General features: G+C 37.8%; 1 protein-coding gene and 1 pseudogene across 5 annotated transcripts in view; both read right to left on the bottom strand.

The window, feature by feature from the left end:
* Window positions 1-26935, bottom strand: part of TMEM117 (transmembrane protein 117) — a 536937-nt gene that overhangs the window by 97252 nt on the left and 412750 nt on the right. The gene's annotated exons all lie outside the window — the stretch shown is intronic.
* On the bottom strand, window positions 13010-16305 carry LOC116530316 (annotated as a pseudogene). The gene is made up of 2 exons (XR_004259939.1): window positions 14977-16305; window positions 13010-14859 (listed from the first exon to the last, which is right to left on the bottom strand). The product of XR_004259939.1 is annotated as a bifunctional coenzyme A synthase-like (transcript).

Raw genomic sequence — 26935 nt, 5'->3', positions numbered from 1 at the left:
AGGATATGTTAGTTTACACAAATCAGTAAATGTGATGCATCATGTTAATAGAATAAAGGATACTAATTATATGATCATCTCAAATGCAGAGAAAGTATTTGATAAAACTCAATATTCTTCCATTATGAAAACTCTCAACTAATTAGGTATAGAAGAAATGTACCTCAACAGAATTAAGGCTATATAACAACCTCCCAACCAACATCATACTTAATAGTGAAAAGCTGAAAACTTTTACTCTAAGATCAGGAACAAGAAAAGATGCCCACTCCCATCATTTCTATTTGACATGGTACTGAAAGTATAGCCAGAGCAATTAGGCAAGAAAAGGAAAGAAAAGACATCCAAATAAGAAAGGAAGAAGTTAACTGTTTCTGATTGCAGATAACATGATCTTACATACAGAAAATTCCAAAGATTCCACCAAAAAAAACTGTTAGAATAAGCCAATTAAGTTGCAAGACAAAAAGAAAAAAAAAATAAACATACAAATGTTAGTTGTGTTCCTATATACTAATAATAAACCATCTAAAAAAGAATCAAAACAATCCCATTTACAAAAGAGTAATAAAGAATAAAATTCTTGGAAATAAATTTAACCAGAGTTGTAATATCTGTACACTGAAAATTGAAAGACGTTGCTGAAAGAAACTGGAGACAAATAAATGGAATGATTCCTATCTTCAGAGATGGGAATGATTAATACTGTTAAAATGTCCATACTATTCTAAAAAGTCCATACTATGCAAATAAATCTACAGATTCAATGTAATCCCTATAAAAATTCCAATGGCAATTTCTTCAAATAAATCAGAAAAACAATTCTAAAATTAATATAAAACTACAAAAGATGGTGAATAGCCAAAGAAATCTTGAGAAAGAACAGGACCAGGCACAGTAGCTCATGCCATAATATCAGTGCTTTGGGAGACCAAGGTAGGAGGATCTCTTGAGGCTAGAAGTTCCAGACCACCCTGGGTAACATAGGGAAACCTCGTTTTTATAAAAAAAGAAAAATTAAAAACTGGCTGGGTTATGATTGTGGATGCTTGTAGCCCCAGCAAGTCCAGAAACTGAGGTGAGAGGATTGCTTGAGTTCAGGAGTTTGAGTTTGCAATGAGCTATGACTATGCCATTGCACTGCAGCCCAGCTGACAGAGAGAAATCCTGTCCTTAAAAAATAAAAAAGAACAAAACTGGAGACATCACACCTTCTGATTTCAAATTATGTTACAAAGCTATAGTAATCAAAGCACTATGCTACTGGCATAAAAGTGAGATACACAAACCAATAGAGAGCCAGAAATAAACCCATACATAGATAGTCAAGTAATCTTTGACAAAAGCACTAAGAATACAAAATTGGAAAAGAATGGCATTGCAATAAATGAATATCCACATACAAAAGAAATTAGACTCCTACATCATACACAAATATTAACACAAAATAGATTAAAGACTTAAATGTAAAGCCTGTAACCATAAAACTCTTATAAGAAAACCAGGGAAAAGCTCCGATTTTTTGGATATGACACCAAAAGCAGAGGCAAAAAAATAAAAAATAAGCAAATGAGATAACATCAAAGTAAGAAACTTACCTACAGCAAAAGAAACAATCAACAAAATAAAAAGGCAAGTTATGAAATGGGAGATGGTTTTGCAAACCTTATATCTGACAAGGGGTTAATATTTAAAAATATATAAGGAACCCATACAACTTAATAGCAAAAATGAAATAACCTGGTTAGAAAATGCGCAAGGGATGTGAATAGACATTCTTCCTAAGAAAACATACAAATACCCAACAAGTGTATAAAAAGGTGCTTTACCTCAGTAATTATCAGGGAAATGCAAATTAAAACCACAATGACATATCACTGTTAGAATAGCTATTATCAAAAGGATAAGGTCTAACCAGGGTTGGTAATGGTGTTAAGGAAAGGGATCCCTAGACTGGATGCGGTGGCTCAGGCCTGTAATCCCAGCACTCTGGGGGGCCAAGGCAAGCAGATCATGAGGTCAGGAGTCCAAGACCAACCTGGCCAACACAGTGAAACACAATCTGTACTAAAAATTAGGTGGTTGTGGTGGCAGGTGCCTGTAATCCCAGCTACTTGGGAGGCTGAGGCAGAACAATTACTTGAATCTGGGAGGCAGAGGTTGCAGTGAGCTGAGATTGTGTCATTTCACTCCAGCCTGGGCTATGGTGTAAGACTTTGTTGAAAGGAAACGGAGGAAGGGCCGGAGGAAGGGCCGGAGGAAGGGCCGGAGGAAGGGCCGGAGGAAGGGCCGGAGGAAGGGCCGGAGGAAGGGCCGGAGGAAGGGAAAGAAAAGGGAAATGGGATCCCTTTTATACTATTAATGGGATTGGGAATGTAAATTGATTCAGCAAGTATGGCAAACAGTAAGGAGGTTATACAAAAAAATAAAAATAGGACTACTATACAATCCAGCAATTCCACTTCTGGATATGTATCTCAAGGCAATTAAGTCAGCATCTTGATGAGATAACTTCACTGTCTTGTTGATTGCAGCATTATTTGCAGTAGCCAAAATGTAAAACCAACTTAAGTGCCTTTTAATGGATGAATGAATAAAGAAAATGTTATACACACACACACATGGATAGTATTCAGCCTTAAAAGAGATTAAATCCTTCCATTTGCAACATGGATGCACTTGAAGAACATTATGCTAAATGAAATAAGCCAGATCTACAAAGACCCATACTGTATGGTATCACTTATATGTGATATCTGAAAAAGTAGAACTCATAGAAGCAAAGAGTAGAAGGATAGTTATCCGGGGTTAAGAGTGGGGAAAACTGGGAGATGTTGTTTGAAGTATACAAACTTTCAGTTATAAGATGAATAGGTTCTGAGGATCTAATGTACAGCATGGTAGCTATAATTAATAATACTGCAGTTTTACTTGAAATTCACTAGGAAGGTAGGCATTGTCTTCACCACACACATACATATACATAAACACACAATGGTAACTATGTATGATGAATGTGCTCATTAATTTGATTGTGCTGCTATATGTATATGCATATCAAATCATGTTGTGTACTTTAAATGTATACAATTTTGTTAATTACACCTCAATAAAGCTGAAAAAGGGAGTAATTCTTGTTCATGTTAATAATCTCATTGTGAATGAAGTAATTAAAACTTTTTATTATAATTTGATAAGTACTTTGGTAATTAGAATTTATCATAACATTTTGTGCAAGAGATTCCTGAAGCCAAATCAGCACCAATTCACTTCTCAGATGTTTGCATTATTTGATGCATTTATACAATATAAAATAGTCTTTCTAAGAGCTCTTGATAAGTGGTTTTCTGGCTTTATAATGTACTTCCATTTTGACACAGGGTATTGCTACAGATCTTAGGAAACAGTTACTGGTAACATCTTATTACTCCAAAGAGAAATTAAAGGAGGTATTCTGCCTGGTATTTAATATTTAATTCTCCAAAAAGAATAAAAATGGCAATCATTAAATATGAATGCATTCAGCTCAGAGAAAAAGACCTAAAACTAAAATCTCAAGAGAATGGAAAAAAGAAAAGAGGGACCAAAATACTTTAATTGGTCATACCACCTCCAACGTTATGCTCAGTGTGTTATATAGATATAACTGCAGAAGCAAATGTATTGCATGCCATTTGCTTTTCTGAGCCACTTCTTATAAAATTGATAGACTTTACCATGCTATGATAATTCAGTCAAAACCATTAGTTTAAAAGAGCCAGGGCTCAGTTAGTTAGGTTATATAAAAACAGTCACTTTTCTGTAAAACTGCCATGAGGAAATAGTAATAACAGCAGATTACTCTTTCAGAAATACAGCACTTAAGCCAAGCACTGGTACAAGGTCATTTTACAAATTAACCACAAATTAACTCATGTAATGTTTACTACAGCCCCAATACCATCCACCCAGTTTACAAGTGCTAAAACTGAATCACAGAAAGTTTCAATAACTAAATCAAACTTATAACACATACTTTATAAATTATATAACATGTATGATAGAATGATATGTTTCAAACCCAGGCTGACTCATGACAGTTTTATCATAAGCACTGCTTAGGAAGCACTTGAATATTATCCTCCTGTTATTATGTTTGTAGCTAGGATTTCATTCATTTTTGTTTTTCATTATAAGTATACCGTTGTAAAATTATCATCCAGAAGTACTAAACATTGAAAAGTAAAGCTGACAGAGATTGTCAAGGACCAGCAGGGGACAGTTAAAAGGAAATTTCATGGCAGTGAAAATGGAACCTCATGGATGCTGGCCATCAGTGCACCATGCTTAGGTTTTTATTTAACTAATATGGTGGAAAAGATGTTTATTCCGGATCATACTTCTTGTGGGGGGGTTTCAACTCCTGTTTTTAAGTAGTATCCAATTAAACAATTATCTGGATTATTTTCCTTTCAGGCTGCAGCCACTGCCAGCATGACACACTGGCTCATCAATTCCACTCTCTTTGGTTTCTGGCCACTAGTCAAATGGAAAGAACTCATACATAATTATCAGCATCATGGTTGGAATCTTCATTATCACGATTCCAAATTTCAAGTTAGTCTATTTCCTTTTCCTCATTTGTTGCTAATACCACTAAGGTTAATAGAAATTAGAATGTGAGGCTAAGAAGGATTAACACAGCTTTTATAATCCAATGGTTCCTAACCTCTGGGGTGGGCTCCTGGGAATCATAGAGTTGTTGCTAAAGAAGTGGGAATGCATGTGCACTAAGATGTCAGTAAAGTGAACAAATAAAATGCTTCCATAGAGGTTAGAGCACCTACTTGTGTCACAGAGGTTGCCAGTGACAGAACTGATAAGAATTTTTATCTACTGACACTAAGGATTTGCTTTGTAGTAGACCATTTTTTTCTGTTCAGCTAAAAATCTGCAGAAATTCTCAAAAATATAATATCATCTTGATATCATTTGTTGGAAACACACATTTTAGAGCCTACTTGTCTATTATATATGGGATTAGAGACATAATAGCACATGTAAATAAATCCAGATAATTTCCTAAAACAACGTTTAATTCATAATCTTAACTGCTCCTTTATTCTAACTCCTGGGTTTTTAAAAATATGGAATTTTAAGTATACAAATTTATGGATATTGTTTTCTTTCATTCATTACCACTTAAGATAGACTTCTTGAAGTAGTCAGCCTGAAAGCAGTAATTAAATCAAAAGAGAGAGGAACTGGCATTAGGTTTAGATAATCCACCAAGGGCTGACTCATTTATGGTTAACTATCATACATTAAATTTTCATTAAACTGGTAGCAAAAATGTACAGAATTACCTAATATAAGCTGATTGCCAAAATTTGATAATTTTTTTCCTATCAAAAATAGAAACTTCATGTGATTCAACATAATAAATGTGCTTTTATGTGTTTAAATACATTAACTATTATGTTCTAAATGTTTATAATCTTTGATTCTAGTCATATATTACTTATGTTCATGCTGCACAATTATAAAATCTTAAAGGAAATAAAAATCACTTTTATTTCTTTTTACAATACTCATGTTAAAATTTTGGAATGCAACCAAAAAAAGTCAAATGCTGTATCAGTTTCTTACAGAAAAATAAAGATCTGTGAATCCTATGAAAACGGAAAGGTTTAAAGTTAACACTACAATAAAAGAATAGATGAAGTGGGATAGCAAACTTAATTTTATAATTATGATATGGTCTCACATATCAAAATGCTAAATACATGAAACAAAATGTTGCATGACAATTGAATTTAAAACAAATGTCGTAATTTCTAACCATGTTGTTCATGGAAAAAAAAGAATAGGCAAAGCAAAAATGTGCTTTCCTTTATTTTTCACTGCAAAACCAAGAACCAGTTCAAACATTCAGTTGCCTGTGAACACTAAGTACCAGCACACTGAAGTCACAGATGGCCATGAAAGAATGCCAACACTTTTTGCTTAATTATCAGTGTTGCCACTGCAACTCTGTAAGAAAAGCAATCACCGCTCATGTACTCAAGCCAGTTTATCCTGAAATATGTGGGTTTACTGAACCCTAAAGCCCAGCTGATGAAGTCAACGTTACTCTTTAGGAAGTGGGTAAGGAAGTGATTTGGTCCCCTTCTGGTTTCCTACTCTTGAGATCAGGAAACATCAAGGGAGCAAAAAGGTAATGTTTGCCAAGTGACCTCGTGAAAGAGCACAGCTTTTCCATATGGCTTTCAGTAAGTAAATGCTGCTGCTGTTTTTTTGGCCAACCTGAACACATTTGTTAAGATAGCATCCTTGAGAATGGAGATGCAGTTATTAACTTATCTTGTTTGTGACTCCATCGAGATCTGGAGTCTGTAAAGAAAATTACTAGACTCTAATGTTGTCCATTAAAGTAAACATTTATGTGTTATTTATCTTTGTAGATCTCTATTACTTCAATAAGAAAAGAACCCTGAGCACAGCAGCACCTCAAAAGTGCTAAACAAAATAAAATGAAGTAACAACTTGGTAATGCTTGCTTTTGATAGAATATAAAAGAAGTGGCTGAAAAGGTACCTCTGGGTTGGAGCATTTCGCCGCTCAGATTGTAATATATGTGAACAGTGTCCCAACATCCTAATCTATGTTAACAATGTCCCCTGGAGTTCCACAGTGCCCAGCCATTGCAACTATGTTGGACCCTGCACATTGGCAATCTCCATATGAAAAGTGAAGACTGAAACAACTGTATTATTGCAGTGGATTAAATTCTTCTACCTATGTCTCAAGGATGTTAGTTTACTGAGAGGCACTTAAAAGTAGCTTATCAGTACAGAACATGGTTAATCTTGGTTAAGAAGAACCATGTTAGTTTCTTTGTGTTTCACAGTTTTAGGTTAGAACAAAAAATAGAAAAAAAAAAAAAAAAAGACCTAGTAGATTGCAAAGCCATTAGGAGATGGACTATGCCATTTATTGTTGATTACCAACGACTGGTACATTGCTGCTGCTTAATAACTAGCTGAATGAATGAATTCATCTATTTAACCTCAGGTGAAAAATGTTCATCCTTTATCATCCACCAAGCTCAGATGCTACTGCAAATAATGGTACTTTCCTCTTTACCAAACAAAGAGGCTTGTGCATTGCAAAATTAGGTTGGCTGGATCTAATGGGCATGTTAATCCTGTGTGTCTCTTAGTAAACACACCAGCCCAATTTTTCTTACCAGTGAATTACCTTGTACATAGTAAATAATTCACGAGTTCAACAGAGGGAAATTTTATTAGTCTGTTTTCACACTGCTGATAAAGACATACTTGAGACTGGCAAGAAAAAGAAAGAGGTTTAATTGGATTTATAATTCCACATGGCTGGAAGTCCTCAGAATCATGGAGGGAGGTGAAAAGCATTTTTTTTTCTTTGAGACCAAGTCTCACTCTGTTGCCAGTCTAAAGTGCAGTGGCACGATCTTGGCTCACTGCAACCTTCAGCTCCCGGGTTCAAGTGATTCTTCTGCCTCAGCCTCCTCAGTAGTTGGGATTATAGGCTTGTACCACCACAGCCAGGTAATTTCTGTATTTTTAGTAGAGACAAGGTTTCATCATGTTGGCCAGGATGGCCTCAATCTCTTGACCTCATAATACACCCGCGTTGGCCTCCCAAAGTTTTGGGATTACAGGAATGAGCCACCATACCTGGTGGAAAGGCACTTCTTACATGGCAGCAGCAAGAGAAAAATGAGAAAGACACAAAAGGGGAAATCTCTGATAAACCCATCAAATCTGGTGATACCTACTAACACGAGCGTAGCACAGGAAAGACTGAACCCCATGATTCAATTACCTCCCCCTGGTTCTCTCCCACAACATGTAGGAATTCTGGGAGATATAATTCAAGTTGAGATTTGAGTGGGAACACAGCCAAATCATATCATTCCATCCTGTCTCCTCCAAATCTCTCGTCCTCACATTTCAAAACCAATCATGCCTTCCCAACAGTCTCCCAAAGTCTTAATTCATTTCAGCATTAACCCAAAAGTCCACAGTCCAAAGTCTCATCTGAGACAAGGCAAGTCCCTTCTGCCCATGAGCCTGTAAAATCAAAAGCAAGCTAGTTACTTCCTAGATACAACGGGGGTACCAGTATTGAGTAAATACAGCCATTCTATATGGGAGAAATTGGCCAAAACAAAGGGGTTACAGGGCCCATACAAGTCCAAAATCCAGTGGGGCAGTCAAATTTTAAAGCTCCAAAATGATCTTTTATGACTCTAGGTCTCACATTCAGGTCATGCTGATGCAAGAGATGGGTTCCCATGGTCTTGGGCAGCTCTGCCCCTGTGGCTTTGCAGGGGACAGACTCCCTCCTGGCTGCTTTCATGGCTGGCACTGTGTGTCTGTGGCTTTTCCAGGTGCACAGTGCAAGCTGTTGATAGATCTACCATTCTGGGGTCTGGAGAACAGTGACCCTCTTCTCACAGCTTTACAAGGCAGTGCTCCAACCCTGTGTGGGGGCTCTGACCCCACATTTTCCTTTTGCACCTCCCTAGCAGAGGTTCTCCATGAGGGCCTCATCCCTGCAGCAAACTTTTGCCTGGGCATTTCCATACATGTTCTGAAATCTAGGCAGAGGTTCCCAAACCTCAGTTCTTTTGTGCACCCACAGGCTCAACACCATGTGGAAGCTGCTAAGATTTGAGGCTTCCACCTTCTTAAACCACAGCCCGAACTGTACATTGGCCCCTTTCGGCCATGGCTGGAGCAGCTGGGACAGAGGGCACCAAGCCTCTAGGCTGCACACAGCACAAGGACCCTGGGCCCACCCCACAAAACCATATTTTCCTCCTGGGCTTCCAGGACTGTGATGGGGGCACTGCTGTGAAGGTCTCTGACATGGCCTGGAAATATTTTCCCCATAGTCTTGGGGATTCACAGTAGGCGCCTTGCAAATTTCTGCAGGTGGCTTAAATTTCTTCCCAGAAAATGGGTTTTTCTTTTCTATCACATAGTCAGGCTGCAAATATTCCAAACTTTTATGCTCCACTTCCCTTATGAAACTCAATGTCTTTAACAGTAACAAGTCACCTTTTGAATGCTTTGCTGCTTAGAAATTTCTTCTGTAGATACCCTAAATCATCTTTCTCAAGTTTAAAGTTCCACAGATCTCCGGGGGGATGGGGGGGGGGGCAAAACGCCAGCAGTCTCTTTGCTAAAACATAACAAGAGTCACCTCTACTCCAGTTCCCAACAAGTTCCTCTCCTCTACCTGGACCTTATTGTCCATATTGCTATCAGAATTCAGGCAAAGCCATTCAATAAGTCTCTAAGAAGTTCCAAACTTTCCCATATTTTCCTGTCTTCTTCTGAGGCCTCCAAACTGTTCCAGCCTCTGCCTGTTACCCAGTTCCAAAGTCACTTTCACATTTTTGGGTATCTTTACAGCAACGTCTCACTCTACTGGTACCAATTTACTGTATTAATCTGACACTGACATACCCGAGATGGAGGAAAAAAATGAAGTTTAATGGGACTTACAGTTCCACATAGCTAGGGAGGTCTCCGAATCCTGGTGGGAGGCAAAAGGCACTTCTTACATGCTGGTAGCAAGAGAAAAACGAGAAAGAAGCGAAAGCAGAAACCCCTGATAAACCCATCAGACCTCCTGAGACTTATTTACTCTGATGAGAGTAGCACGGGAAAGACAGGCCCCCATTCAATTACCTCGCCTTCAATCCCTCCTACAACACCTGAGAATTCTAGAAGCTACAATTCAAGTTGACATTTGAGTGGAGACACAGCCAAATCATATCAGAAATATATAAAATACTATCTACTAATCATTACTGCAGGTATAAATTATTTCCGCAAGATTGGTAACAAAAGTCATAATAAAGATATGGCAACAGATTAATGCCCATTAATACAGACAATGCCAGGAAGAACTATATCCATTACAATTTATTTAAGGAAAATAAAATGATACCTACAATACTCCAGACATTGTCTCGACTTTTAAAAATGCGAAGTAGAATTTTCTTAACTAACTGTATCAAGTTGCATCTTTTATCTGTTGTTGCAAGTACTCTTAAAAAAGAAATGAAAAAGTAGGATGTTGTCAAACGGTGTGAACAGGACAAAAGCATGTTTGATTTCTAAATAGGATGAATTTATATACTGAGTTAAAAATAAGGTTCTGATAAAATTTTGTGACTTCGATGAAGACAAAATGTTTACATAAATCAAAGCTAAGAACAAGAGTATGTTTGAGTTACATCTCAAACATCTCTTGAAGAGGATATATCATCATAAGTCTTTCCACCAAGAAATATATTTTGTTAACTCCCCAAAAATACCTGTAAAAGAGACAATGTTTTCCATGATAAGGGACACATGACATAATGGCTAGGAAGGTAGATATTATAAACATAAAATACTTTTCTATTATAAAAGAAAACTATAAAATAAACAGAAGGAACACAAACAATTCCCTTATACACAAATATTTAAAGGAGGTAATGTCATGTCATAATGGAAGATCAAAAATTTAGTATTAGGAGTCATATAAGACATATTTCATTCTTAAATTCTAAGGAGAAATTTTTATAAAGCACCCAATGCTTTATTACTATAGAAATATATTTAGTTTCTCTTGGAAACTTGTGAATATGCTGACTTATTTAAGAAATTAATTCAGGAAAAACTGGGAAAACAACCATACTTCACTCAAAAATAAGGAAAATGCATGTAGCACTTGTGATCAGGGGACCTACTCATCAGTTTGATTGAATTAATAATTGATTGTTGGCATTTTAAAGGCAAATCATCAGCCTTGTTTGGTAAATCCAGTGGAGAATTTTAAAGCTATATAAAAAAGTATAATTTCATCAAAATTTAGAAATTCTCTTAACATAAAATGTTACTTCAGGTAATGTAAAAGACTGGAAAACAGGATTGCTTTTTGAATATGAAACTTATGTTGTCATGTAGGCAAAGGCACAGAGAATACAAGAAATATTTAATGAGCAACCACCATAATAAAGATAAAGAGCTAAAATATAAAGACCTGGGAATGTTCTCTGCCTTTGAGTAACTTGCTATCAATTGAAGGATGCCAATGTATACACAAATAACCATACCTCAGTAAAAAAAAAAAAAAAAAAATGCTATAGATGTTTCTAAGAATATCTGATTGATTTTTATTCATGAATGAAGGGTGGCTGAGAGTTCTGATTAAATTGGACCTAAAAGATAGATAAATTTCTACAGTCGAAAGGATACTGCAGGCAGGAAGACAAATTTGAAAGGAAACATTTAAATTGTAGTGAGTTGGTAGTAAAACATTGGAAAAGAATGACAGATATTTCCACAGTTTCTAGACTACGTGAATAAAAGAATTGTGAAGCCATTAACTGAACTGATAAATAGGAAAGAAAATAGAAATGAAATATGAATTTGGTTTTATACTCATTGTTGAGTTTAAGGAACTGGTAGGACATCTATATAGGGATTAACAACAGTCAGCTGGAGATAGTAATCTAGACCAAGAAAAGATCAGGGCCTGAATTTTGAATCTTTCAAACAAAAGTTAAAGCCACATGACGAGTGATGTTTTTCAGGTTAAAAAAAAAAAAAGTAAAAAGTGTATACAGGGAAAAACAAAAATAGAATTTTGAAGATTACTGCTTTTTATGGTGTATTCCGAGACTGATTGAAACTAATAAGGTGTAGCCAGAGATAGATTAAGAAATCCAGAGGAAACCAGTAAGAAGCCAGAGAAGGAGAGAATTTCAGGAACAAACTAGTGGCCAAAACTTCCAAAGCCACATCGAAGTTTTACAGGATAAAGGCTGAAGATGACCACAGTTGAAGACATTTCTTTCTTTAACACAAGATTGCTTTGAAAATTGCAGGCTGGGCACGGTGGCTCATGCCTGTAATCCCAGCACTTTGGGAGGTCGAGGTGGGCAAATCACCTGAGCTTAGGAGTTCAAGACCAGCCTGGGCAACACAGTGAAACCCCATCTCTATTAAAACACAAAACATTAGGCGGGCGTGATGGCGTGCGCCTGTAATCCCAGCTGTTCAGGAGGCTAAGGCAGGTGAATCACTTGAACCTGGGAGGCGGAGCTTGCAGTGAGCTAAGAGTGTGCCACTGCACTCCAGCCTGGTCAACAGGATGAAATTCCATCTCAAAAAAAGAAAAAGAAAAAACACTGCAAACTTGGATTTAAATATAGTTTCAGATATTTTCTTTGTAAATTCAGATATGGGCTTAATTTGTGTTCTGCTCCCAGGGTCTCTCTTGGTAAAGGGGAAAAGGAAACTAAAGAAAATTACTTTGGATAGTTTATTTAAAACAATTTGGCTGCCACTAGCCAAAGTAATTGGCAACTTTGTTAGAGTCTACCCAAATATCTGAAGCAAAGGTATTTAGTACTTTAATTTTCCATTATGTTCATGGATGAAGAAGAGCATTCAAAACTCATCCAGGCATATTAAAATGCTACCTAATATCAAGTCATTTCATTTTGTAGAAACATATTTCTCAGTGGTAGCTTTTGAGTTAGACTTGATCATTTCCTTACTAAGAGAAAGTAGTTGTCATTAATATTTTGAGGAACAACTATATATGGACACAAAATTATAAGATACAAATATATCTACTCCTGAGCACTTTATAACATAATTAGAAAATGGGCTATAATTTAATTAGGTAGAGAAGACCCTCATGTACTTCTAACTGTAATGAGGAATAAAAGAAAGTCTCAAGGAGGCCCTAAAATTATCCATTGCCTTGAAGGATAAGCAAATAAAATCAAGAGAAAGGATCATGTTATATCTAGTGATAAAATTAGCAATTACCATTGTGTTGAGGGGACATGGATTGAATGACCCATGCTTATCCAAGCAAAATGAGATTAGATATTTATAAGTGAAACCATATTTCTGATGGACTTAAAATTCTTAAATTCTTAAAAATTTTCAATGAAGTATTTTTTTTTTTTTTAACCTGGGAACATACACTTTATTTCTGTTACAGGTTCCAGTACTTGCCCCAACCCTAGTCAGCTGTGGGTATTACAGACACTCATAGGCAAGAATGGGGAGAGGCCTGCTCCCCCACGAATCACATCCTCAGTGTTGGCCAAATACCAGCTTGCTGGGTAGGCCTCCTGTGTCCACCAGGTGCTTCTGCAGGAGGGCCCAGGCTTTCTCCACCTGGCGCTGGGTGATATGCGGCTTCCACAAGGTGCTGAGCACCACATGGCTCTGTTCCACAAGCTGCTGCCCGCTCTTCTGGTTCTGCAGCCGGCTTTGAGCCTCAGCCTCACTCAGGCCATCCCTCTCCACAATGCGTTTTACAGCCTCAGTCTCAGGGATGACAACAGTCCACACTTTATGGGCCAGGTTCTGCCAGCTGGCTTCAAGCAGCATAGCAGCATCAATCAAGCACACACGCTTACCCTCAGTCATAGCCCGATCCATCTCCTCTCTGGCCAGCTTTGTGATAATTGGCCACATAATGTCTGTGAGGATCTTCAGCTGCTTCTTGTTCCCAAACACCCGGCTGCCTAGGATCTTCCTGTTGATGATGCCATTTTTATGGAGAGTATCTCTTCCAAAGGCCTCCACCACAGGCTGGTAGGCAGGGCCACCTAGGCATAGGCCCAATGACCCAGGTGGTCACTGTCAATGATAAACGCCCCCAGGCCTTTCAGCCACTGAGTTATTAAGCTCTTCCCAGAGCCACTTATGCCAGTCAGCCCAATCACATAGAGACTCAGAGGGAGCTCTGGCCTCTCATATTAAGGCCGAAGCAGGTTTCCCAGCATTTGCTGATGGAAGCTGGAGGAGCTGACTTTGTCCTCTTCATTCTCCATATGTCTTAGGTCCTTCAACACCTGGACCTGGTACAAGGCAAGCTCCTCCAGATCATTCTCTAGGCAGACGCGGTTGATGGCCATCCCCCGATGATAGGTCTCCTTGCTGACCACCAGGAACTCCAGGGAGGGGTCAAAGCCAGCGGGCCCATAGGGGTCCAGCAGGGGGACAACATCAAAAGTCAAGGAGGGCTTGACATCCACCAGGAACTCACTCAGATGTTCCACGCATTCTGTATAAGGTTGGAGCAGCTCAGGGAGCAACTTGCTCTTCAACAGATCTTGGTCTGCTATTCCCACCACAAGCTGCTCCTGGGCCAGGACACACGCAACACTGAGCAACACCTTGTGGGCATTGTGCAGGTGGCCAAACGTGTCACCCACAGCGCCACAGTAGTAGCCACACACTGGCTGCTTTGGAGACCTGGACATGGGGGAAGCTGGCCTGATCGTGAAGGGTAAGGGGACATGCAGGGGCCCCATGCGCACTTCTCCTGTCCCATAATCGGGGTATAGCAGCACTGAGGCCAGTCGCGGACAACAGCTGTAACAGCTGGTGGCATAACGCACTAGCTGCCGTTTGACCGGGTTGTACTGGCTTCCAGCCAGGGTCTGGAAGTCTGTCAACTCGACTTCTGGTGGGTGGGCGAGATTCTGGACTGATGTGGGCAGGGGAGGGAGAAAGGTGCTGTTGGTTCAGATATTGGTCAGTAGGATTTTGACATCCAGGTGCCTGTGGACGCGCCAGCATAGAGGTGTGTGATGAACTCAAGAACCTCAAACGTGGCCTGCATGGGGCTGGACTGGGGCTGAGCCGGGCCCTCCAGGCTCATGCCCGGCTGCAGGGGTACATAGTGTGTCATTCAGCAGCCGGGCCGCCAAGGTCAGGATGGGGGCCACACGAGGGTCCAGGGAGGCCAGTGGCGTCGTCAGCACCAGGAGGCCAGACCATGAATAAAGCCATTCTGCCCAGGCCTGCGGACAGTCAGGGAGATGAGGCGACGGTGATTGAGGGGCCTGCAGCTGAGGGAGAGGTCTGCAAGGCGTCTTGGACCCCAGAGAAGGGGACCTGGAGCAGGTTTCAATGCTGATCGAGAGGAGCCGGAGGAAGGGATGGGGCCTGGCAGACGGTGCCTCCACGCTTTGCTCTAAGCCTTGGTGTCCTCATTTCTCAGATGGGGTGGTGACTTCGCTGAACTGAGTCGAAATCCTGGGAGGCAGGAGCTGGACTGGAAGCCTTGTCACAGGGCTGGGGATCCAAAAATCCTGGGCCCTCTTGCTAAGCTGCATGAGGGTACTCATGGAATCGACGGGGGAGGCCAAAGGGGGCTGCTCAAGCTCACGTCGGCCCCCTGCTCACCGAAACCTCCGTCTTTTGGCTCCGCTTGCACCACCGTGGAGGCTGCCCTGGCTGCAGCCCAGAAAACTAATACAGCTTTAGAAATTTAGGATACTTGGGATCCTAAAATGACTGTTCATTGAAAACTCTTCCTAGACCAGATATAGAAAAGAAATGTTTAGCTCTTGAAGCATCTACGATAATTAAGATCAACTAAAAAGGATTACCTACACAAACTGGAAAATAACCCTCGGCTTAAGAAAAAATATGTATTCTCTGGAAAAAGCTCACTGAATTAGAAAACAAAAATTAGCATTGAAAGAAAATCCTATCCATCTATTTGTCTTCAAATGTATAAATAATTGTCAAGGAAGGCAGTATCTACTGCTTTCCCCAAAATTTAACAAGACAGAATAATGCCTTCAAAACCTATCCAGGCATATTAAAATGCTACCTAGTATCTAAATGCAATTTCTCTTAGATAAATTTAACCACCACAGTCCTAGAAGATTGCTAGTCAGGATCTATTCCCAAAACAAACAAACAAACAAACAAAAAACCTCTTCATGTATTTAAAAAGAACTTCTCAAAGAAAGAAAAGGGTCTGGCTAATAGACATAGCTCATACTAATTATTTTTTAAATTGAACATTTGTTTACTTATATGCCTTAGATTGATAAGTAAAGATTGTATATATTTATGGAATATAACATACTTTGATATATGTATACAATATAGAATGGCTTAATCAAGCTATTTGACATATGCATGATCTCTCAGACTTATTTTTTGTGGTATTTAACCTACTCTCTTAGAAATTTTCAAGTATACAACATATTGTTATTAACTATAGATACTATGATATACAATAGATTCATTAAACTTCTTTCTCCTAACTGAAACTTTTTGTCCTTTGACCAAGGTCTCCCAGTCCCCTCACCTCTAGCTACTGATACCGATTTTATTATTTTTCTGAGTTCAACTTTTTTAGATTTCACTTATAAGTGATATCATGCTATATTTGTATTACTGTGCCTAGCTTATTTCACTTAACACATTGTCCTCCAACTTCAGCCATGTTGCTGCAAATGATAGAATTTCCCCCCCCCTCTTTTTTTGTTTAGGCAGAGTCTCACTCTGTCACCCAGGCTGGAGTGCAATGGCACCATCTTGGCTCACTGCACCTTCCACCTGCTGGGTTCAAGTGATTCTCCTGCTTCAGCCTCCTGAGTAGCTGGAATTGCAGGTACATACCACCATGCCCAGCTAGTTTTTTTGTATTTTTATAGAGACAGGGTTTTGCCATGTTGGCCAGGCTGGTCTTGAACTCCTGACTTCAGATGATCTGCCCACTTAGGCCTCCCAAAGTGTTGGAATTACAGGCGTGAGCCATAATGCCAGGCTGGATTTCCTTCTTTTTTTTTTTTTTTTTTTGTTTTGTTTTGTTTTGTTTTTTTATTTTTTATTTTATTTTTATTTTTTATTTTTATTTTTATTTTTTTAAATTTATTTTATTGCATTTTAGGTTTTGGTGGATTTCCTTCTTTTTAAAACTTGAATACTATTTAGTTCTATATACAGGGTCTCATTCTTTTTTATGGCTGAATAGTACTCCATTATGTATATGTACCACATTTTTAAAAATCTATTCATCTGTTGATGAACACTTACATTGCTTCCAAATCTTGGCTATTGTGAACAGTGCTGTGACAAATATGGGAGTGCAGATATCTCTTTCATACACTGATTTCCTTTATTTTGGATATACAACTAGTAATGGGATTGCTTGATCATATGGTGGCTCTATTTTTAGTTTTCTGAAGAACCTCTAAACTGTTCTCCATAGTGGCTGTACTAATTTTCCCACCAATAGTGTATGAGAGTTCCCTTTTCTCCACATCTTCATTATCTGTTATTGTCTGTCTTTTGGATAGAAACCATTTGAACTGGGGTGAGATGACATCTTACTGCAGTTCTGATTTGCATTTCTCTGATGATCAATGATGCTGAGCACCTTTTCATCTGCCTGTTTGCCATCTGTACGTCTTCTTTCGAGAAACGCTTACTCAAAACTTTTGCCCATTTTTTTCATCAGGTTATTCAATTGTTTTCTATAGAGTGGTTTGAACTCCTTATATATTCTGGTCATTCATCCCTTGTAAGATGGTTAGTTTGTAAACATTTTCTTCCATTCTGTGGGTTGTCTTTTCATTTTGTTGATTGTTTCCTTTGCTGTGCAGAAGCTTTTTAACTTGATGTGATCCCATTTGTCAATTTTTGCTTTGGTTGCCTGCAGAGCAGTGTCCTGAAGAGTTTCTCCAATGTTTGCTTCTTAGTAGTATCATAGGCTGAAGTCCTAGATGTAAGTCTTTAATCCATTTTGATACGATTTTCTATATGGTGAGAGATAGGGCTCTAGTTTCATTCTTCTGCATATTTATATCCAGTTTTCCAGCACCATTTATTGAAAAGACTATCTTTTCTTCAGTGTATGTTCTTGACAATTTTGTTAAAAATGAGTTCAGTAAAGCTGTATGAATTTGTTTCTGGGATCTCAATTCTGTTCCATTGGTCTATGTGTCTATGTTTATGCCAGTGCTATACTGTTTTGGTTAACTATAGCTCTGTAGTGTAATTTGAAATCAGGTAATGTGACTACTCCAGTTTAGTTCTTTTTGCTTAGGACAGCTTTAGTATCCTGGGTCTGTTGTGTAATTTTTAGAATTGCTTTTTCTATTTCTGTGAAGAATGTCATTGCTATTTTGATAGGGATTGCATTGAATATGTATATTGTTTTGGTTAGTATGGTCATTTAAACAATATTGATCCTTCTAATCCATGAACATGGAATAGCTTTCCAGATTTGGGTGCCCTCTTCAATTTCTTTCATTAGTGTTTTATAATTTTCATTATCAAGATCTTTCACTTCTTTGGTTAATTGCTAGGTAATTGTTTTTGTGTGTGGCTACTGGGATTACTTTTTTAAATTTATATTTCACATGGTTCGCTGTTGGCATATAGAAATGCTACTGATTTTTGTATGTTGATTTCATATCCTGCAACTTTACTGAATTTGTTTCTCATTTCTAATAGTTTTTTTTTGTTGAGTCTTTGGGTTTTTTCAAATAAAAGATCATATCATCTTCAAACAAGTATAATGTGACTTATTCCATCCCAGTTTGCATACCCTTTATTTCTTTCTCATCTGTTTGTTCAGATTTCCAGTACTATGTTGACTAACAGTGGTGAAAGTGGGCATTCTTGTCATGTTCCAGATCTTTGAGGAAAGGCTTTCAGTTTTTCCCCATTCAATATGATACTAGTTTTGGGTCTGTCTTTTATAGCTGTTGAGGTGTGTTTCTTCTATCCCCAGATTTTTCGGGTTTCATTTTTTTTAATCATAAAGGAATGTTGAATTTTATCAAATGCATTTTCAGTATTAATTGAAATGATCATATGTTTTTGTCCTTCATTCTGTTAACATGGTGTACCACACTGATTAATTTGCATATGTTGAACCATCCTGGCATCCCAGGGCTAATCCCACTTTGTCATGATGAATGATCTTTTTAACATATTGTTAAATTTGGTTTGTTAATATTATGTCGAGAATTTCTGCATTGATATTCATCAGATACACTGGCCTATAGTTTTCTTTCTATGATGTGTTTTTGTCTGATTTTGGTGTCAGGGTAATACTGGCCTTGTAGAATGAGTTTGGAAGTATTCCTTCCTCCTCTATTTATCTAAATAATTTGAGTAATATTGGTATTAGTTCTTTAAATGTCTGGTAGAATTCAGTGGTAATGTGATGAGGTCCTGGGCTTTTCTTTGCTGGAAGACTTTTTATTACGGCTTTGATCTTGTTACTTGCTATTGAGTCTATTTAGGTTTTGGATTTCCTATTTTTAATTTTTTTATTATACTTTATCGGGTACATGTGCAGATCATGCAGATTTGTTACATAGGTTTACACGTGCCATGGTGATGGTTTGCTGCATCCATCACCCCATCATTTACATTAGGAATTTCTCCTAAGGTTATCCCTCCACAATCCCCCTGCCTCATGGTAATTCTCCCCTAGCCCCCCACCCCCAGCCCCCAGTGTGTGATGTTTCCCTCCCTGTGTTTGTATGTTCTCATTGTTCAACACCCACTTATGAGTGAGAATATGTGGTGTTCGGTTGTCTGTTCTTGTGACAGTTTGCTGAGAATTATGGATTCTAGTTTAATCTACGTCCCTGCAAAGGACATGAACTCATCCTTTTTTATAGCTGCATATTATTCCATATGGTATGTGTGCCACATCTTCTTTATCCAGTCTGTCATTGATGGGCATTTGGGTTGGCTCCAAGTCTTTGCTATTGTGAACAGCGCCGCAATGAACATATGTGTGCATGTGTCTTTATAACTGAATGTTTTATAACCCTTAGGGTGTATACCCAGTAATGGGATTGCTGGGTCAAATGGTATTTCTATTTCTAGATCCTTGAGGAATCACCACACTATCTTTCACAATAGTTAAACTAATTTACACTCCCACCAACAGTGTAAACACATTCCTATTTCTCTGCATCCTCTCCAGCATCTGTATCCTGATTTTTTAATGATTGCCATTCTAACTGGTGTTAGGTGATACCTCAATGTGGTTTTGATTTGCATTTCTCTAATGATCAGTGATGATGAGCTTTTTATCACGTTTTTTGCCTGCATAAATATCTTCTTTTGAAAAGTGTCTGTTAATATCCTTTGCCCACTTTTTGATGGGGTTGTCTGTTTTTTTCTTGTAAATTTGCTTAAGTTCTTTGAAGATTCTAGATATTAGCCTTTTGTCAGATGGGTAGACTGAAAAGATTTTTTCCATTCTGTTGGTTGCCGGTTCACTTTATTGATAGTTTCTTTTGCTGTGAAGAAGCTCTTAAGTTTAATTAGATCCAATTTGTCTATTTTGGCTTTTGTTGCTATTGCTTTTGGTGTTTTAGTCATGAAGTCCTTGTCTATGCCTATGTCCTGAAGGGTATTGCCTAGGTTTTCTTCTAGAGTTTTTATGGTATTAGGCCTCATGCTTAAATCTTTAATCCATCTAGAGTTAATTTTTGTATAAGGTGTAAGAAAGGGATCCAGTTTCAGCTTTCTGCATATGGCTAGCCAGTTTTTCCAACACCATTTATAAAATAGAAAATCCTTCCCCCATTGCTTGTTTTTGTCAATTTGTCAAAGATCAGATGGTTGTAGGTGTGTGGCATTACTTCCGAGGCCTCTGTTCTGTTCCATTGGTCTATATCTCTGTTTTGGTACCAGTACCATTCTGTTTTGATTACTGTAGGCTTGTAGTATAGTTTGAAGTCAGGTAGCATGATGCCTCCAGTTTTGTTATTTTTTCTTCAGATTGTCTTGGCTATGCAGGCTCTTTTTTGGTTCCATATGAAGTTTAAAGTGGTTTATTCCAGTTCTGTGAAGCAGGTCAATGGTAGTTTGATAGGGATAGCATTGAATCTGTAAATTACTTTGGGCAATATGGCCAGTTTCACAATATTGATTCTTCCTAACCATAAGCATAGAATGTTTTTCCATCTGTTTGTGTCCTCTCTTATTTCCTTGAGCAGTGGTTTGTATTTCTCCTTAAAGAGGGTCCTTCACATCCCTTGTTGGTTGTATTCCTAGGTATTTTATTCTCTTTGTAGCAACTGTGAATGGGAGTTCACTCATGATTTGGCTCTCTGTTTGTCTGCTATTGGTGTATAGGAATGCTTGCGATTTTTGCACATTAATTTTGTATCCTGAGACTGATGAATTTGCATATCAGGTTAAGGAGATTTTGCGCTGACATGATGGGGTTTTCTAAATATGCAATCATGTCATCTGCAAACAGGGACAATTTGATATTCTCTCTTCAACTACCCTTTATTTCTTTCTCTTGCCTGATGACCCTAGCCAGAACTTCCAAAACTATGTTGAATAGGAGTGGTGAAAGAAGGCATCCTTGTCTTGTGCCAGTTTTCAAAGGAAATGCTTCCTGTTTTTGCCCATTCAGTATGATATTGGCTGTACGTTTGTCATAAACAGTTCTTTTTACTGTGAAATATGATCCATTGATGCCTAGTTTATTGAGAGTTTTTAGCATAAAGGGCTGTTGAATTTTGTCAAAGGCCTTCTCTGCATCTATTGAGATAATCAAGTGGTTTTGTCTTTGGTGCTGTTTATGTGATGGATACGTTTATAAATTTGCGTATATTGAACCAGCCTCACATCCCTGGGATGAAGTCGATTTGATCGTGATGGATAAACTTTTTGATGTGCTGTTGGATTCGGTTTGCCAATATTGTATTGAAGATTTTTGCATCAATATTCATTGTGGATACTGGCCTGAAATTTTCTTTTTTAGTTGCATCTCTGCCAGGTTTTGGTATCAGGATGACATTGCTCTTATAAAATGAGTTAGGGAGGATTCCCTCTTTTTGTGTTGTTTGGAATAGTTTCAGAAGGAATGGTACCAGCTCCTCTTTGTACATCTGGTAGAATTCTGCTGTGAACCCATCTGGTCCTGGACTTTTTTTGGTTGGTAAACTGTTAATTGCTGCCTCAACACCAGACTTTGTTATTGGTCTATTCAGGTATTAAACTTCTTCCTGGTTTAGTCTTGGGAGGGTGTAAGTGTACAGGAATTTATCCATTTCTTGTAGATTCACTGGTTTCTCTGCATAGAGGTGTTTGTAGTAATCTCTGATGGTAGTTTATATTTCTATGGGATTGGTGGTGATATCCCCTTTATCATTTTTTTATTGCATCTATTTGAATATTCTCTCTTTTCTTATTAGTCTGGCTAGTGGTCTATCTATTTTGTTGATGTTTTCAAAAAACCAGCTCCTGGATTTATTGATTTTTTGAAGGGCTTTCTGTGTCTCTATCTTCTTCAGTTCTGCTCTGATATTAGTTATTTCTTGTCTTCTGAATTTATTTGATCTTGCTCCTCAGGTTCTTTTAATTGTGATGGTAGGTTGTCTATTTTAGATTTTTCCTCACTTCTCACGTGGGCATTTAGTAGTGCTATATATTTCCCTCCAGACACTGCTTTAAATGTGTCCCAGAGATTCTGGTAAGTTGTGTCTTCATTCTCATTGGTTTCAAAGAACATCTTTATTTCCGTCTTCATTTCATTATGTATCCAGTAGTCATTCAGGAGCAGGTTGTTTAGTTTCCTTCCATGTAGTTTTGCAGTTTTGAGTGAGTTTCTTAATCCTGAGTTCTAATTTGATTGCACAGTGGTCTGAGAGACGGTTTGTTATCATTTCCATTCTTTTGCATTTGCTAAGGAGTGTTTTACTTCCAATTATGTGGTCAATTTAAGAATAAGTGAGATGTGGTGCTGAGAAGAATGTATATTCTGTGGTTTTGGGGTGGAGAGTTCTGTAGATATCTATTAGGTCCACTTGGTCCAGATCTGAGTTCTAGTTCTGGATATTCTTGTTAATTTTCTGTCTCATTGATCTGTCTAGTATTGACATTGGGGTGTTAAAGTCTCCCACTATTATTGTATGGAAGTCTAAGTTTCTTTGCAGATCCTTAAGAACTTGCTTTATGTATTGCGTGCTCCTGTATTGGGTGCATATATATTTAGGATAGTTAGCTCTTCTTGTTGCATTACTCCCTTTACAATTATGTAATGCCCTTCTTTGTCTCTTTTGATCCCTGTTGGTTTAAAGTCTGTTTTATCAGAGACTAGGATTGCAACTCATGCTTTTTATTGCTCTTCATTTGCTTGGTAAATCTTCCTTCTTCCCTTTATTTTGAGCCTATGTGTTTCTTTACACATGTGATGGGTTTCCTGAATACAGCACACTGAGGGGTCTTGAATTTTTATCCAATTTGCCAGTCTGTGTCTTTTGATTGGGGCATTTAGCCCATTTACATTTAAGGTTAATATTGTTATAAGTTAATTTGATCCTGCCATTTTGATGCTAGCTGGTTGTTTTGCCCCTTAGTTGATGCAGTTTCTTCATAGTGTCGATGGTCTTTACAGTTTGGTATGTTTTTGTGGTGGCTGGTATTGGTTGTTCCTTTTTGTATTTAGTGCTTCCTTCAGGAGCTCTTGTAGGGCAGGCCTGGTGGTGACAAAATCTCTCAGCAGTTGCTTGTCCATAAAGGATGTTATTTCTCCTTCACTTATGAAGCTTAGTTTGTCTGGATATGAAATTCTGGGTTGACTATTCTTTTCTTAAGATGTTGAATATTGGCCCCCACTCTCTTCTGACTTGTAGGGTTTCTACCAAGAGATCTGCTGTGAGTCTGATGGGCTTTCCTTTGTGGGTAACCCAATCTTTCTCTCTGGCTGCCCTTAGCATTTTTTCATTCATTTCAACCTTGGTGAATATGACGATTATATGTCTTGGGGTTGCTCTTCTCAAGGAATATCTTCCTGGTGTTCTCTGCATTTTCTATATCTGAATGTTGGCCTGCCTTGCTAGTTTGGGTAAGTTCTCCTGGATAATATCCTGAAGAATGTTTTCCAACTTGGTTTCATTCTTCCCATCACTTTCAGGTACACCTATCAAACGTAGATTAGGTCTTTTCAAATAATCCCATGTTTCTTGAAGGTTTTGTTCATTTCTTTTCACTCTTTTTTCTCTTATCTTTCCTTCTTGCTTTATTTCATTGAGTTGATCTTCAATCTCTGATATCCTTTCTTCTGCTTGATCGATTCAGCTATTGAAACTTGTGTATGCTTCATGGAGTTCTTGCGCTGTGTTTTTCAGCTCCATCATGTTGTTTATGTTCTTTTCCATGCTGGTTATTCTCATTAGCATTCCGTCTAACCCTTTTTTCAAGGTTCTTAGTTTCCTTGCATTGGATTAGAACATGCTCCTTTAGCTGGGAGAAGTTTGTTATTACCCACCTTCTGAAGCCTGCTTCTGTCAATTCATCACACTCATTCTCCATCCAGTTTTGTTCCCTTGCTGGTGAGGGATTGTGATCCCTTGGAGGAGAAGAGGCATTCTGGCTTTTGGTGATTTCAGACTTTTTGTGCTGGTTCCTTCCCATCTTCGTGGATTTATATCTTTGGTCTTTGAAGTTGGTGATTTTTGGATGGGGTTTCTGAGTGGGTGTCTTTCTGTTGATGTTGAAGCTATTTCTTTCTGTTTATTATTTTTCTTTTAACAGTCAGTACCCTCTGCTGCAAGTCTGCTGGAGTTTGCTAGAGGTCCATTCCAGAGCCTGCTTGCCTGGGAATCACCCATAGGGTCTGCAGAACAGCAAAGATTGCTGCCTGTTCCTTTCTCTAGTAGCTTCATCCCAAAAGGGTACCTGCCAGATGTCAGCCAGAGCTCTCCTCTGTGATGTATCTCCCAGACAGGATACACAGGTGGGTCAGGGAGCCACTTGAGGAGGCAGCCTGTCCTTTAATGGATCTGAGGCACTGCTTTGGGGGCTCTGTTGCTCCCTTCAGGGCTGCTGGGCAGGGACGTTTAAGTCTGCTGAAGCCCTATTTTTAATTTTTTGAGGAACCTCAATAATGTGTTCTAAAATGGTTGTATCAATATACATACCACCAACAGTGCACAGAGTTTTACTTTTTTCCCCGTTCTCACCAATACTTCTTATCGTTCATCTTTTTTATTGTAGCCACTCTGATGAGTGTAAGGTGATATCTCATGGTTTTTATTTGCATTTCCCTGGTGATTAGAGATGTTGAGCATTTTTTCATATATGTGTTTTATTTTGATATATCTTTTTTTGAGAAATGTCTATTTAAGTCCTTTGCCCATTTCTTAATCAGGCTATTTATTTTTGTGCTATTGAATTGTGTGAGTTTCTTATATATTTCAGATATTAACCGCTTATATACAGTTTGGAAATATATTCTCTTATTCTATGAGTTATTTTTTCTCTAGCGATCATTTGCTGTGCAGAAGATTTTTTAGCTTGATGTAATCCCATTTGTCTATTTTTGCTTTTGTAGCCTGTGTTTTGGTTATTTTGAGTATTACCCCAGAATATAATGGAACATTTTCCCTATGTTTTCTTCTAGTAGTTTTATGTTTCAAGTCTTATGTTTAAGTCTTTAATCAATTTTAAGTGGATTTTTGAATATATGAGTGGAGGATTTAATATCATTCTTCAGCATGTGTATTGTCAGTTTTTCCAGCATCATGTATTGAAAAGATGATTATTTCCCCATTGTATTTTCTTGGTGTCTTTGTCAAAAATTGATTGATCATAAATGCATGGATTTATTTCTGGGCTCCCTATTCTGTTCCAGTGGACTATATATTTATCTTTTGTACTGTTTATGTTTACTTGGAAAAGACAGTTACCCTCTCAGGCTTAATTTCTTAATCTATGAAATGAAGAAGGAGAAGGAAAAGGAGAAGGGGCAGAAGGACATAATGATGATGATAAAAGCTAAAGTTTATAAGGTAGTTAAAATTATATTACTATAACTATATACTTAATTCTCAAACAAATTCTATGAGGTAAATATTATCATTTTATGAAGCCAGTATTGCCTTACTACCAAAACCAGGAAAGGACATAACAAAAAAAGAAAGCTACAGACCAATATCCCTGATGAACACTGATGCACAACTTTTCAATGAAATACTAGCTAACCAAATCCAACAGCACATCAAAAAGATAATCCGCCATAATCAAGTGAGTTTCATACCTGGAAAACAGGGATGGTTTAACAAACACAAGTCAATAAATGTGAATTAAAAACAGAATTAACATAAACAATTAAAAATAAAAATCTGATAAACAGAATTATAAACAAAAATCACATGATCATTTCAATAGATGCAGAAAAACCATCTGACAAAATCCAGCATCCTTTATGATTAAAACCCTCAGCACAATTAGGACAGAAGGGGCATACCTTAATGTAATAAAAGTCATTTATGACAAACCCACAGCAACCATAATACTGAATGGGGAAAAGTTGAAAGCACTCAACTTTTTGGAACATGACAACGATGCCCACTCTCACCACTCCTATTCAAAATAGTACTAGAAGTTCCAGCCAAAGCAATCAGACAAGAGAAAGAAATAAAGGGCATGAGAAAAGAGGAAGTAAAACTGTCACTTTTTGCTGATGATATGATTATATACCTGGAAAACCCTAAAGACTCATCCAAAAAGCTCCTAGAACTGATAAATGAATTCAGCAAAGTTTTAGAATACAAAATTAATGTACACAAATAAGTAGCTCTGCTATACACCAAGTGCGACCAAGCCGAGAATCAAATCAAGAACTGAACCCCTTTTACAATCACTGCAAATAAATAAATAAGTAATACTTAGGAATATATCTAACCAAGGAGGTGAAAAACTGCTACAAGGAAAACTACAAAACGTGGCTGAAAAAAACTATTAACAACCTCTTTTTGTGTAAGGAGGCATTATACTTTGAGAGATTAAATAGTCTGTTTAAGATTACAAAGTTATTAAATATGGAGTTTAAATTTAAACCCTAATCTCTATGACTCCAACACCAAAGCTCTTAGCCACTGTGCTATTTGGATTTACCTTACTATGGTGTTGCCATGAAGATTAAATAAAATAATGAATGTGAAATAACATGGAAAAATGCACTTGTTATTATTGCATTTAAAAGACAACAATTTAGTCATTCTTTAGTCTTCTTTTTCCAAGTTATTTCACAGATATTCCAAGATAAAGCGACTATAAATTATCTCACTAACAAATAGTTGGGAAAA

The sequence above is a fragment of the Sapajus apella genome, unplaced genomic scaffold (genome assembly GCF_009761245.1).
Source record: "Sapajus apella isolate SASKATOON/1434 unplaced genomic scaffold, GSC_monkey_1.0 scaffold66, whole genome shotgun sequence".
Classification (NCBI taxonomy): Eukaryota; Metazoa; Chordata; class Mammalia; order Primates; family Cebidae; genus Sapajus; species Sapajus apella.
Note: the sequence above shows the minus strand (reverse complement) of the source record. Positions and strands in the feature narration are given on the sequence as shown.